Source organism: Lissotriton vulgaris, chromosome 2_1, assembly GCF_964263255.1.
Source record: "Lissotriton vulgaris chromosome 2_1, aLisVul1.2, whole genome shotgun sequence".
In the NCBI taxonomy this organism is placed as follows: domain Eukaryota; kingdom Metazoa; phylum Chordata; class Amphibia; order Caudata; family Salamandridae; genus Lissotriton; species Lissotriton vulgaris.
Window position 1 is genome coordinate 2,078,327,914 of NC_141687.1, and position 14,934 is coordinate 2,078,342,847.

The window sequence follows — 14,934 nt, forward strand, 5'->3', positions numbered from 1 at the left end:
TCTATTTTTGTTAGCATACAACTTTAAAGACTGCTTAACTATATATTTTGTGGTGCTTTAACTGGGAAGAGGGTGCAGGTAATTAATTATGTCCAGTGTGGTCTGCCGAGTATGACATTGTGAGAAAGTGCCCTCTTTCTGCATGGTTGCCCCCACTTTTTTCTGAACTGTTGATGTGCTTTGAGTGTGCCCTGGGCCCCTGCCAATCAGGTACCCAGAGCCTATGTTCTTTCCCTAAAACTGCATTGGAGACCAAACCAAATCACAGGTCAGTCCCTGTCAAAATGGTACCACAGGTACCCAGGGCACTGTGACCCAGTAATGCCTCCTTAGAGGCCCTGTACCTTTACACTCACCCACTGCCTTTGCACGCTGCGTGTTTTGGTGCAGAACAAAGTGAAGAGTCAACATGGTACACATCCCTACAAAGAAAAACCAAAGGAAATGATGGACGGAGCGTTGACAATACAAGCATTCACCCCCAGTCAACTGATCTGGGTTTAATCCATCACCGTTCTTTAGCCCACTCTGCCACCCCAGTTCAGACATGGCCATATGCAAATCAGTCTGACCCTGTGCCTCATGGGAACAGTCCAGCCCGAACTGCCAAGCCATGCCTTCCCTGGACCGGAAACAAGCTATTGAGGACCGGTTTCTGGCATTTCAGACTTCTTCAGCCAGGCTTGCTTGAATCCAGTGGCAAAGTGAGCAAGGGACTCACGTCTGAGCATACCCTGCCAACTTATGGCGAACAAAGAAAAACCAAAGGAAATGATGGTCGGAGCTTTGACAATACAAGCACTCACTCACTCCCAGTCAACTGATCTGGGTTTAATCCATCACCAATCTTTAGCCCACTCTGCCACCCCAGTTCAGACATGGCCATATGCAAATCAGTCTGACCCTGTGCCTCATGGGAACAGTCCAGCCCGAACTGCCAAGCCATGCCTTCCCTGGACCAGAAACAAGCTACTGAGGACCGGTTTCTGGCATTTCAGCCTTCTTCAGCCCGGCTTGCTTGAATCCAGTGGCAAAGTGGGGTGGCAGAGTGAGCTAAAGAACGGTTATGGATTAAACCCAGATCAGTTGACTCGGGGTGAGTGCTTGTATTGTCAACGCTCTGTTCATCATTTCATTTGGGTTTTCTTGGTTCACACATCCCTACAACCCACTGCCCTGGCATAGTAAATCAGTCACCCCTCGAGCTGGGTGCACTATACCAGTAATGAGGTGCATGAGCCCTGTACCCCTACAGTGTCTAAGTCCATTCTTAGACATTGAAAGTGCAGTGCTGGGAGTTGGTAATTACGAACGCAACAATACCATATTGGCTGCACTGAAAACTGAGAAGTTTGGTATCAAACTTCTCAGCACATTAAACCCACACTGATGCCAGTGGGGGATTTAATGAAAAATACATAGAGAGGGCATCTTAGAGATGCCCCATGAAAAACGACCTACTACTAATGTCCAGGCTGAGTGGCATCTTTCAGCTGCCACCACCACACAAGTTTCTGGACCCCTGGTTCGAGAGCCTGCTGCTCTCGGGGGACTAAAACAATGCACATCCTGGGATGAGGTGCCTCCTCCCCCAGGATGGGCAGGGTCCACAAAGGGGAAGCTTCAAAGGCTTGCCACCTTTGTGAGCTTCCCAAGACCTTTTGCTGCTTTCAGCAACTGGTCACCCCCAGTTCTGACCCCCACTTTGGGCGAGACAACCGGTGGGAAAACCAAGTGAGGAAGAGAGGTGTGCCCACCTCTGATACCCCTACCCCTCAGGTAGGGAAGGTGAGGTGAAGCACAACTCTCAGTCCCTGCCATCTTGCAGATGGGGAACCAGCCAACCAGGGTGAGGCTTATGCCCCCTCCCATTGGAGGGTGGCATAATAGGGGGTGTACCCACCCAAGGACAGGACCCATTGGTCCCGACCATTACCTACCTGTTACCTACCTGTAACGGCCCTAAATCTAGTATGTAGGGCAACCCCAAACCTTGCCTCCTATGACAATAAACAACCAAAAGAAAAGAAGTACCGAAGAAGCTGTGCTGGACTAAGACTAGGAGGACGCCCACTGACTTGGCCTCAGCCCTACCAGCCTGTTCCCACTTCGAACCAGCTCCAGCGAAATCCCAGTGTGTCCTGCAGCCAACAGCCCTCAAGAACTCGAAGGACATGTCCGGACTTCCAAAGCCAAGACTTTGTTGTTGAACAAATCTGGTATTCACGGGAGACAAACTCTGTCTGCGGCCAAATCCACAAGTCTACACCACTCTGCACCCAAAGCCCACCACCCGAGTGGCCAAACACCACAAGGAGATCTTCCCGGAGATCCTCAACTGAGGTCTGGTGATCTCGGACCTGCCTCGAATCTCCAAATCGACACCTGCAGCCCCTTTCTGGAGGATCCCCCCCCCCCCCCCCGACTCCCACCAGAGCTGGTAAGAAAACCAGACGCCTAAAGACACGCATGCACACGACGTCCCAAAGCCTTGGGCGGCCCAACAGATGGTGTCCCAGCATCCCCAGGCATTTCAAATTACCTCTCCAACTGGTGGTCACCGCCAGAAGATCTTCATCCCTGAGCCAGCAGTGTTTGTTGCAAACGGAGAATCCCCAAGGAAATCAACACGGCACCGGACGCCAATACAGCACCCTGCACCCAGCTGCCCATGTGCCACTGCAGGTGTACCTTGGGTGCCAACTCGGATCCCCCTTTGCCCTGAGCCTAACACCCGGAGCTTTGCCCCCACAACCTTGAGCCTGCCTGTGAGCAGCCACCAACCGGAAGTCCGCTATCCCCCACTGGATAACATTGGGCCTCAGCACTCTGCACCTCCTGGCTGCCTTAGTGCTGCTGAGGGTCTCTAGGAGATCATCCTCGACCCAGAGAATACCACTCCCAAAAATAAGTACTTACCGGCAAACTAATAACTTTATTTCCTCCCATAGGATTACATTGACTGTTTTTTCCTTGAAAATTGTGTGGAGTTCGTTTATATGAAACATTGAAAAACTGCAAATGTACTAAAAGTGAATTACTTAACTTTTGTCTAGGAAATGTCTCTGTGTGCTATCTAGGCACATCACACTGATTAACAAAATTAATCCAAAAAGTAACGTGCACAGTTATCTGTAAAGTAACTGAGAATTAATTTCGAACTGTTGTAATTCAACTAACTGCATTTGAACCTGCATTCAACTGTAATTCACTGCATAAGATTTTGAAAGGTATTATTTCACTTACCTGCACCAGGCTTGGCTCTATAAATAAAATCGATCAACAAAGGGAGAGACAGGGTTCAGAGGCACTCTTAGTCCCCAATCAATAGATAAATAAACAAAGGAAGAGTGACTGTCAGTGAGACGTGGGTGTGATCTGGATAGCACGTAATGGTATGAGGCCAGCTGTGGTTGGTCAATACACTGGGCTAACTTTCTAGAAAAAACAAATTATTTCTTCAAGAAACCCTCACTCACCCTAGTGGTGACATGCTTCATCATCGGGTCCACTCGGGAGATCGAGTACCTCCCGAGTGTGCTACGACGCCAGGAGACTGCGGAGCGGGTTGTTGTGAGAGTGAGTGTGAAAAAGAAGGTGTAGTTAAAAATGTCAGAGGTTGTCCCAAAAAATCATTTATTCGCTGGTCAACTTGACATATTAAAATTAAGACTATGTGCAGGGAAACTATCCACAACAAATACAGGTGTTTCCCTGTTAGGGGAAGGTCAACATGTTTCTGCCCTTAAAGTGTGTGAGTTTACAGGGCTTTCGTCAGGACCAGTCAGTAGGTGTTACCTCAACAGGTATAAGCGCGCTAAGGCCTACCCTGCTGTAGGTGTGAAAGTTAAAAACAGTGGCACTATGTGTAAAAAAGTGCGTGAAAATACAAACCAAAGGCTGGGGATTTGCCTCAGTTGCGAGGAGCCCAAAAGTTTGTATTCAGTGTGAACCACGCCCCATAGATTCAGAGGGGGGGTGGGAGCGACAATGGCACACCGCCCGCAACGCTCAGCACCCTCTCGGCACCTAGCTGTCCCCGCTGGATCTCGTGGATCACGAGATCCAGCGGGGACAGCTAGGTGCCGAGAGGGTGCTGAGCGTTGCGGGCGGTGTGCCATTGTCGCTCCCACCCCCCCTCTGAATCTATGGGGCGTGGTTCACACTGAATACAAACTTTTGGGCTCCTCGCAACTGAGGCAAATCCCCAGCCTTTGGTTTGTATTTTCACGCACTTTTTTACACATAGTGCCACTGTTTTTAACTTTCACACCTACAGCAGGGTAGGCCTTAGCGCGCTTATACCTGTTGAGGTAACACCTACTGACTGGTCCTGACGAAAGCCCTGTAAACTCACACACTTTAAGGGCAGAAACATGTTGACCTTCCCCTAACAGGGAAACACCTGTATTTGTTGTGGATAGTTTCCCTGCACATAGTCTGAATTTTAATATGTCAAGTTGACCAGCGAATAAATGATTTTTTGGGACAACCTCTGACATTTTTAACTACACCTTCTTTTTCACACTCACTCTCACAACAACCCGCTCCGCAGTCTCCTGGCGTCGTAGCACACTCGGGAGGTACTCGATCTCCCGAGTGGACCCGATGATGAAGCATGTCACCACTAGGGTGAGTGAGGGTTTCTTGAAGAAATAATTTGTTTTTTCTAGAAAGTTAGCCCAGTGTATTGACCAACCACAGCTGGCCTCATACCATTACGTGCTATCCAGATCACACCCACGTCTCACTGACAGTCACTCTTCCTTTGTTTATTTATCTATAAATAAAATAACTTAAAATTATTTAATAATTTTTTATTTTATTTAGTGTTTTATATAGCACAAACGCGACCTGTTAGCGTATCAGAGTGCTTAACAGAGAACTAGTGGTCTCAATACTGATGAGAGCAAGCAATCATATCTAACACTCGAGTGAGAACATTACATCCAAAAGCATGAAGAGACATATGCGCTTCCAATAATCTTTAAACACCTAGGAATATAACGTATTACAATTTTTTGCAATCGACTGACCACCATAGAAGATAACATATTTTAGAGTTAAACTGGACATCAGCTTTGGTAAGTTAAGTAGTAAGACACTCTGAAAGAGGGTTGTACAGTTCTCAATCAGCTTCATTTTCGAAGTCTTGAGGGGCTAGCGGATTACATACCGGTAGGCAAGTGCTGATAATCACTAAGGAACTGTTCAGTGTTTGTTTTGAAGGGAGTTATGGAAGGAATTTGCTTATTAGAAAAATCTTAGCTTCCTTCTTAAATCTTGATTTGGTTGGGATTCTTCTAATATTTGGTGGTAGCGAATTCCAGATTGTAAGTGCGGCAACTGGGAAAGCTCTGTTGTAAGTTTTCTTCTTCCAGAAGAATGGTGGTTTCTGAACTAGATCCCTGGCGTTCTGGGAATACCTGCCTCCGCCAGATATCACAATTTTTGGAGCTAGATAGAAAGGTGTTTTAGAGTGCAATGCTTTGTGTGTGATACATGCCAGTTTGAGTTGGACTTGGGATTTGTATGATAGTCAATTCAGAGCCTTCAGTGAGGAGAGATGTGGTCCAATTTTCCAGAACCTGTTAGGAGTCTTGCAGCTGTGTTGAGATTGGCTTTTAGAGGAGCTGTTGAGACCTAGGGCAGCCTTGATAGAGTTGTACATCCGTATTCGATCCTCACAATGACTAATGCCTGAACTGTCATTTTGAGGTCTGACGTTTCTAAGAATGGTTTCAGTTTTTTAAGATAGCTCAGGTGAACCAGGTGTTTTTAGCCAACGAGTTGATGTGGGTTTGCATGTTCAGGTTCTTGTCCACCATGATTCCTAGTGATCTGGTTGAATCCTCTACGATCCGGGTGCGTTTTAGCGCAGAGATCAACTTGGCCCATTCTTTTATGTAGTGGAACTTTTGAGGGGATAATAGTAAGAATCAGTTTTTTGCCAGTTTAGTTTAAGCGGGTTACTTGTTAACCATTGAATCATCTTTAGTGCTTCATTCACTGTCTTAGTCTCTTCCAGTGACGACATTTTAATGTAAATCTGTGTGTCATCTGCATCCATATGGAAAGAGATGCTGGTGTGACAAAGTCTCACAGTTAGCGGTTCCATATAGAAGTGAAATAGAGTTGGAGAAAGAGTTGAACCTTGCAGTACTCCAATCGTAATATTGATGTTGATGATAGTTTTTGATTAACTAAAAATCTTTGCTCTCTGTTCCACAAGAAAGATTTAAAGCATTCAAGAACAGTTCCCGAAAAATCCCATCCTGTTTGAGTTAATCCAGTAATTTCTCATGGTTTACTGTTTTGAAAACCGACAATAGGTCCACAAGAGTCAAGAGACAAGTTTTGTCTTGGTTTAGTGCTTGTAAGGCAGCATCCACTATATGAAGTATTGTAGTTTCTGTAGTGCGACCTTGCCTAAAACCCGACTGGTATTCGTCTAGCAGATTACATTTAGCGATGTGTGGGCTCAGTTGTTGTTGCGCTCAGTTTTCTTGCACTTTCGCTAAAATGGGAATATTGGATACCGCCCTGAAAGGGTCAGCAAGGTTCATTGCCGTTTTTTTATGATTGGAATGACTGGACCTGTTTTAGACAGTCTGGTAAGGAACATTGGGACAAAGAAGTGTTGATTATCGCAGTACTGATGGGTATCACAAATTGGTTGGTTGCTGTCCTACATTTTGAAGGGAGAGAGTCAATGTAGTGGTTATTTGGTTTTATGGGCGACAGGATTTAGGAGATATTGTTATCGTCATATAAATTGAAGGTTGACTAGTGACCTTCATTTTTGGACACTGCTTGATAGGGGTGTGTTGATTCATCGATTTGTGCAGGCATTAGGAGAGGTAGGTTCATGGCGGCTGTTTACAGCTCATTTCCCAGCGAATTGACTTTGCCTGTAAGGAATGATGAGAATTCTTCACAGTTTATTAGGGATTTTGTTGCTTCTTTAGAGTATTTGGCCAATTTATTTGATTGTTGTTTTTCCATTTCTTGGAACCACTATCTGAAAGAGTTTACGAGGTCTATTTTTAGTGCTCTCTAGTTCCATTCTGAAGAATTCATTTTTCGATTTTGAGAAGGTTTTTTTGTTGTATGCATTTCTGGTCGTTCTTAGCAGTTTTAGCTGGGGGGATGAAAAGTGTTGACCCCATTTCCTTTCGGTTAGTCTCAGATTTCTCCTTTCCTTATTTAGGGAACCGTTAAACTAAGGGTTTTTGTCTTTATCCTGGATTCGTCTCAGTTTTAATGAAACTAATGAGTGGATTATATCTGACATTGAGTTATAGTGCACTGTAAGTTTGCTGCGTTTGTTAAATTAGAGGGTGGGGGGAAAATCGTTCATGCAACTTGCTGCCAGTTTGTCATAGTCTAAGCCCTTTATATCCCTCATCCGTAGCTTCTGTTAGATTGATTGCGTAGGTCTTTTCTTTATTACGCCAGGAATTAGGAAGGTAATAATATGGTAGTCTGAAGATTGAAGTCTCCCAGGAATATATCACTGGAGTGAGGGGAAGAGTTTTCACTAATGATTTCCATTAGGTGGTCTATAAAAGGGTTGTTCTTACCTGGGGAATGGTAAAAGGTGTGTAATTTGCACACTTAATTAGCTGCGTGTCTTATGGAAAGTGCAAGAATACTCGCAGAAGTCAAGAGGATCCGAGTGAAGTGGAGTAATGGAGAGGTCAGAGCGATGAATGCAAGCAATACCTCCCCCTTTTTTTAATTTGTTTGTCTAGTCTTGCGATTCTGTAGTTTGGTGGAATCAATAAATCCATGCATGGCGAAGATGCTTTAGTGAGCCATGATTAAGTTAAGATCGTCACCTTTACTTCTTGGCTCAAGATAAGTTTGGCAATGTCAGAGGCATGCTACACTGCTGATCGGCAGTTGAGTAGTAGGCCAAAGATGCTTGAAGGACACTTTACCCCATAACCAGAGATAATACCTTCTTTTCAAACATCCACTGTACATACTCCCACCTAGACTATGTATTTCTTAGCCAGGCCTTTGACCACGACCTGAGTAGCGACAAATCACCCTATTCCGATATCTGACCATGCACCAGTTTCCCTATTCATAGACTGGAGTAACCCAGTACCAAAACACAGTTGCTGGCTCTTTCCAAATACCCTTGTACGAGACAGATTGCTCCATGATGACTTGCAGAAGACCATCAGGGAATTCTTTCAATTGAACAACCCCCAAGACACCACACCCACCAACAACTGGGACACATTCAAGAAAGACATGAGGGGTAAATGTGTGGCAATAATCTCCACACTTTATAAACAGAGGACTAAGGAACGATTGGCACTGGAAGAGGAATTGAAAAGCTTAGAGCAGGCACACAAGGCTACTCCCACACTGACTCTCCAAAGAAAAGTTACAGCTCTAAATAGGAAACTCAATGCCATTTTTACCAACAGAGAGAAGTTGATGCTTCTACATCTCAAACATCCATCCTACAGAAACTGTACCAAGGGGGAGCCGCACTTGGCGAGACAGCTTAGGGTAAGGAGGGAAAAGGAATATATGGGAGACATACTCCGATCATCAGACGAACTAGAAACCTCGGACGTGGGGAAAGCCTGTGTGTTTGGAAATTTTTATGAAGAATTATATAAAGCTGACAAACCAACGCTTGATTATCTTGCAACAGTGGATCTCCCACAATTGACGTCTACCCAAAATGAGCTACTAGTAGAACCAATCAGTGAGGGAAAAGTGCAAAGGGCTATTGGAGTCCTGAAACTTCACAAATTCCCCCAGACCAGATGGGCTCACTGCGCAATTTTATAAGACTTTTAGCTCTGAACTGGCCCCCCACCTATCCTCTCTTTTCAATCATATCACAGGGGGTAGGCAAGTTACGCCCACAATGAGTGAGGCCTTTTCACGGTCATACAGAAACAGGGAAAAAAATCCCCCACCTTTTTGGTTTGCTCCCACATACCGTATAAAAAGTTGGTCATCCACCCGCAACTGTTTTGTGTGATCAAGGTAGAACTAAAATGCTCTTTTTGGGTCGAGATACTGGAGACGCTACTCTTCTTTGGAAGGGTGCGGTGGTGCATAGAAAGTGGGCAGAGTAACGTACTGTCCCAGGTGAAAGGGAGTTACAACCTTGGGCAAAAAGGATGCCTTAGTTCTTACTACCTCTTTGTTAGGGAAGACTGCCAGGTAAGGAGGCTGTGATGACCGTGCCTGTGATGACTGTGCCTGTAGTTCGCTCTAACTCCTGGCAGAGGTAATTGCCACCAAAAAAGCTGTTTTGATCGTGAGCAACCCTAGAGGACAGTTGTGCAGCAGCTCAAACGGTGCGCATATCAAGAAAGTAAGGACCAAATTAAGGTCCCATTGTGGCATAAGAAAAGGAGAAGGGGGAACAAGTGGGCTAACTCCTTCAAACACCTCTGCACTAGAAGGGACTTAAAAAAGGAAAGCTGATCTGGCAGTCTAAGAAAAGCAGAGAGGGCCAAAAGATAGTCCTTCAAAGCGCCCAAAGCAGAACCATGCTGGGCCATGGAAAGGATAAACAGGAGAATATCTGCCAGAGAAGCAGTTACAGGGGTAAATAGACCGTTCTGTATAATATTTCCAAAATTTGTTCCATCTGCAGGAGTATACCGATTTCGTGGTGGGACACCTGTCTGCCAGAATAACCTCGCAGACTTTGGGGGAAAGGTCAAAAGCTATCAACTGTTGCCACACAATCCCCATGCAAGGAGATGGAGAGTGGACAGATTCGGGTGGAGGACCCTCCCTTGCTGTTGCCACAGAAGATCCTCCGTAAGGGGCAGCCTGATCGGAGGATCGATGCTCATATCCAGAAGTTCAGGATACCAAACTTTTCCATGCCCAATTTGGAGCCACAAGAACGACTTGTGCCTGGTCACTCCAGATCTTCTTGATCACTCTGGGCAGGAGTGCCATCGGTGGAAAGGCATACAGGTCACAGCTCCACTCACGACGAAAAGCTGACTTTGTGCCACCTCCAGATGGAGACGCCACTTGTGATATGCAGGGCACCGACGGCTGATTTTGTCTGCTCTGGCGTTCAGAGAACCAGCCAGGTGTTGAACCACCAGGGAAATGCATTGTTGTTCCAGCCAAGTCCAGAGGTGCAGGGCCTCTTTACAGAGAATACATGACCCCACTCTACCTTATTTGTTGCAGTACCACATGGAGGTAGGATTGTTTGTGAACACTTGAATCAGACTTCCCTCAATGGATGGTAAAAAGGCTTTCAGTGTCAGTTAGATAGCCCAAAGCTCCAAGAAGTTGATATGGAGCTTAGCTTCCACCGGAGACAAGAAGCCTCTGATTTCCACCTCCCACTGATGGCCGCCCCATCCCAGAAGAGACGCATCCATCACTACAGTGGAATATGGGTGGGGAAGGGAGAGGGGTCTGCCTCTAACCCAATTGTGGTTTGTCTGCCACCACTGCAGCTCTTTCGCAGTACCCTCTGATATCTGAACCAGGTTGGTATGATTTTGTTGATGCTGTGCCCATTGAAAGTTCAGATCCCACTGCAGAGCCCGCATGCGCCACTGTGCATGGTCCACCAAACCTGCACCATGTCTAGAATCGCCCAAATAAAAGGGAGCATCTGAGAGGGAGTCAGGTGTGACTTTGGTATGCTGATATTGAACTCCAGCGAATGCAGGAGGTTTGCCATAGACTGGAAGTGGGAGACGACTGCTTGGGATGAGCCCGCTTTCAACAACCAGTCATTGAGATAGGGGAAGACTGGAACCCTTGATCTCCGCAGATGGGCTGCGACCACCACCATCACCTTTGTGAACACACGAGGGGCACTGGTGAGGCTGAAGAGGAGCACTGCAAACTGAAAGTGCTCATGGCCCACTGTAAACTGCAGGTAGCGACGATGGGCAGGCAGGATGGGGATATGAAAATAGGCAGCCTGCGAGTCTAGCGCTACCATCCAGTCTCTCGGGTCCAGGGCAGACAGGACCTGAGCTAGAGTGAGCATCTTGAACTTCTCCTTTTTGAAGAAGCAGTTGAGGTCTCTAAGGTAGAGGATAGGACGAACGCCTTCGTCCTTCTTTGGAACCTGAAAATTACGGGAATAGCAAACACACATTATGTCTGGCCTGTGAACCAGCTCTATAGCTCCTTTGGCAAAGAGTTTGGACTTCCTTGCAGACTAGTGCAAGGTGATCCTCTGTTAGCCGATCATACATTGGAGGCATAGATGGAGGGTAGTCTTGAAGGAAAGGCAGTAGCCCCTTGTGACTATTTGCAACACCCACCTGTCCGAGGTGATGTTTCTCCAGTGGTGGAGATGATGAGGTATTCTGCCACCAATTGGTCTTGAATGATTCCGGGGGATCGGACTAGGAAGGTTTTGAGGTGGAGGAGGGGATTGTGACTTGGCTCGACTTATGGCCACCCGCTGGGTCGGGGTAAACAGTGTTCACAGTTGTGGGACCTCTAGCCGGAATAGGGTTGGGGTGGTTGGTAGCCACTCCATAGCCATGAAAGGAGCGAAAAGCAGATACTTGCCGGGATGTTGTGGTGAGGCCCAAGGACTTAGCGATAGCCCGCAAGTCCCTTAATCGGTTAAGGGCGGCATCTGCTTTGTTTCCAAAGTGACAGGAGCCATCAAAGTGCATGTCCACAAGATTCGTTTTTAGACCCCCTAAAACCAACGTCCTCAGCCAGGCGCGGCGACAAACAGGCACCATCGTGAAAATCTCTCTACCCAGTGAGTCGGTTCTGTCCAAGCCACATTGAATGGCAAACTTTGCTGCATCTTTCTTGTCGGAAACAGCCTGGGTAAGTAATAGGAGCCGGTCCTCTTCCAAGACCCTGGGCAGCACCTGCACAACCATGTCCATATTGAATGGAGTAACGGGCCAAAAGGCATGCCATGTTCACCAACCGCAATGCTAGATTTGTAGGTGAGAACATTTTCTTCCCAAAGCTTTTCTGTTTCTTGGATTCCCTGTCCGGAGGTGTGGAAGGAAATGCGCCACAGAAAGTGGAAGCTTGAACCACCAAGCTTGGTGGGGTGGGTGTTGTGGAAAACTGGGTCGCCCAGGGCAGGGCGGTAAGGGCAGGCAATAATTTATTCACAGGAGCCCCTGTGCTGGTCTTGGGCCAGGTGCCCAGAAGAACGTCTGTTAAGGCCACATTGAAAGGCAGCAAGGGTTCCGAGCTGGAGACACCAGTCAGCAGGAACTCTGTCGAGACATTAGTCTTGACTGCCACCATAGGAAGCTGCAGGTCCAAGACCTCTGCAGCCCTACGCACCACAATAGCGAATTATGCCCCATCCTCCCTAGACAGGTTAGGTGAAGACAGCATTCCAGAATCTGGGGAGGTGGCCAGACTTGTGTCTTATGGTTGCAGGATTTCTAAGGGATCCTGCTCACCCTCCCAATCCTCCTCATCATTCTTAACCCTTCATAATAGGGCAGGTTGAACGGCATGGAGCCGTATAGACACAATGGGGCTGGTTTACGGAGGATGCTTGACCAGCTCTGTCATTGAAATGAGGATTGGGGAGGCCCCGCAGGTGGGCGCTGGCGAAGACAAGGACCTTGGCGGTGGACACTGCGCCACTAAAGGTTTCTGTGGCGGTGCAACAGTTCGGACCAGAGTACAAGCCTAGTTGGAGGCCGTGGTCCTGAGGCAGGAGCTGAAGGCGTGGAACCCATTGGGACTCCTCCATCATCAGAGCCTGCGGGGCTGGAAAGCGCGACAGCAGGGTCAGGCCACCCAAAAATGGCGCACATGGAATTATAAAACTCTAAGTTGGCCGGGGTTAACTCCTGGCCCACGAAAGGGAGGGAATGTGGTGGCAACCAAGGTACCCGCTCCGCGGAAGGGGGTTCGAACGCCTAGGTTCCTCCACCTCGTTGCGTGACAGGCGGGGCAAAGTCAAAGCATGCTTCGACTTCTTGTGCTTTTTGGGTGCCTCTTACCTGACTTCGATGAAGAGGACTTTGATTTACCAGAATAGTGCTCGAATCTTCCTCCTGACCGAGACCGGGATCTGAATCAAGATTGGCGATGCGAACTCTGTGGTGCAGGACGTCAGGACACTCTCAGCTCTAGGGACCACTCCCTCAAAGCCTTTGGCAACATGGCCCGACAATCGGAGCACGACTCTTTGTTCTGGTCACGGACCAGAATTACACTAAGTGGGGGTCCGTGACTGACATGATGCGGTGACAGGTGCTGCATGTCTTGAACCCTGAGGTCTTCTTACTAGACATCCCTAGCACACCAAAAGGAGTCGACAAAAAGTCTGTCAAAAACATGACAGGGGGTAAAGGGGCGTGGCTTGGACGCCGATCGGGATGGCAGCGTGAGCTTGCTGCTCCGCGCATGGTCCCGCTATTTCTCCTGAAAACTACACCTTTGGCGTTCCCTGCACGGCGATTTTTTCGTGCGAAGTGTTGAGGAAACATTGGAGAGCAGCTGGGGGCTTTCGGGAGACCGATCATAACGCTGAGACCAGATGGTGGAGGCCGGAGGTGCTGCGCCGAGAGGGAAGAAAATGGCGGCGTAGAGAGACGGCGATCCAAGGGGCGAGGCGGACTGGAACTGAAACGAAGTATGAGCCTCTTTCAATAGGGCTGGTGAAGCTAGGGCCCACCTGAACAGGTCCAGGGAGTGGACTTGGAGGTGCTGGGGCCCGCGTTGGACTGGGGTACGGCTGACACGACGTCCGCCTCTATCTTCCCCTCCCCCCCAACCTCGGCCTTGGTGATAGTATGACGGGCGATGTAGGAAGGTAGGTACCCGACTATGGTTACCCCCAACTTTTTTGCCTTGTGTTTTGCTGGTTTTCTGACTTAGTTGGCCTGGGACCCTGCCAATCAGGACCCCAGGCCTACTGCTCTCTCTCTAAAATGGATTCCATGTACCTTAGGTACATTTCCAATTGGTACTGGGCCACCTTATCAGACGCTGTAACTCAGGGCATAGGTGTACCCAGGGCCTACCAGGGGCTGAAGCATGTATTATGCCACCCCTGGATGGCCATCTAAATCTGACACAACTTGCTGCACGACAGCTGGGGCAAGGTGGTGTAATCACCCCTTGCTTTAGATATAGTATACCTATATCTAACCCTAAAAATGGACACACAGATTCCTATCAGTCACTCCTATGGCAGGCCTTGACAATCCTGAAGGCAGAGTGCTTGGAATCGTGTGAAATGGTGCTCTGGCATGAGCTGAGCCCGTTTGCAGCTTGCGGAACCAAGTCCTAATAGCTGTTCCATGATAACGCATACCATATACTCTTAAGTGCATTATAATCCTTGCGGTTAAATGCTATCTTTGGTATTGCTTTATCAAAACATGTCGAGTAAGGTGTCATACGAATTGGAATACTAACCCCTCGCCAATCCTGGCGACGGGGTTAGCATTCCACCCTTCTAGAGGGACACAACATGTATGTAACTGTGAACCCCGGTTAAAGTTAAACGAAGCCTCAGCTCCACAAAATGGATGCTGCCACCACAGACACGAGTCTGACCTCCTGCTGCTGGGAGTCCTTCCAGCGAGGAGAGCTTGGACAAAGAGTTTCCTGTCAGGGGCGGTGCTAGCACCATCCCAGACAGGGTTTTGTGTATCCTGGGTAGGCAGGGCTTTACAGGAAGGTGACTGCTGAGTGGCACCCCGGTGCTCACTACGCATCTGCCGGCTAGAACCAGTTCCAGGGGCACACCAGCCCCTGGCCTGGGGAAAGTCCGGCATGGGAGAGGGGTGTAACCACCCCCCCTTCCTGGTCCCACCCCTAGGGCAGGACCTAGTCGCATACCCACCCCTTTCTTTAGGATAAAGGCAGGAGCGGGGACCCTTCCAAATTAGATCATCTTTGGAATCAAGACACGACTTTCTACGAAAGGACTTCAAGATTTCTTCTTCAAGATTC

General features: G+C 48.0%; 1 protein-coding gene across 2 annotated transcripts in view; it reads right to left on the bottom strand.

Annotated features, from left to right (window-relative positions):
• ATOSA (atos homolog A) overlaps window positions 1-14,934 on the bottom strand; it is a 450,421-nt gene that overhangs the window by 198,380 nt on the left and 237,107 nt on the right. The window lies entirely within an intron of this gene.